Source organism: Penaeus monodon, chromosome 24, assembly GCF_015228065.2.
Source record: "Penaeus monodon isolate SGIC_2016 chromosome 24, NSTDA_Pmon_1, whole genome shotgun sequence".
In the NCBI taxonomy this organism is placed as follows: domain Eukaryota; kingdom Metazoa; phylum Arthropoda; class Malacostraca; order Decapoda; family Penaeidae; genus Penaeus; species Penaeus monodon.
Genome location: NC_051409.1, coordinates 33,838,443 through 33,838,867, shown reverse-complemented (window position 1 = coordinate 33,838,867; position 425 = coordinate 33,838,443).

The following is a 425-nucleotide window of genomic DNA, read 5'->3' as shown; positions in this document are numbered from 1 at the left end:
GAGGGAGGGAGGGAATAATAAAAATTAATTATGTAAATTTCGAGAAGTTTACATTTTAATCTCATATGTGGGTTTAAGAGGGAGAAAGAAGTGGGGGTAAAAAAGGGAATAAGAACATGAAAATGGGAGAAAAGGAAAATAATCAGCTAGAAAAAAAAGGCTGAGAAATGTTAAGTCGAGAAAAACAATAGCATACAAATACGAAAAAATGCATATAAAGGATGAAATAAATGAATGAATTTTAGGAAATATGTTAAAAAGGAGATAAGAAAAAGACGGGAATGTGAAAAAGATTGCAGATAAAGCAAAACTAAACTTAAAAAGCAGAGGAGGAGAATGGCAGTAAGGAAGGAATAAATAGAACTCAAAGAAAAAGTATGGGTAAAAATCAGTCTAAAAAGGTAACACAAAGAACGAGGTTAATG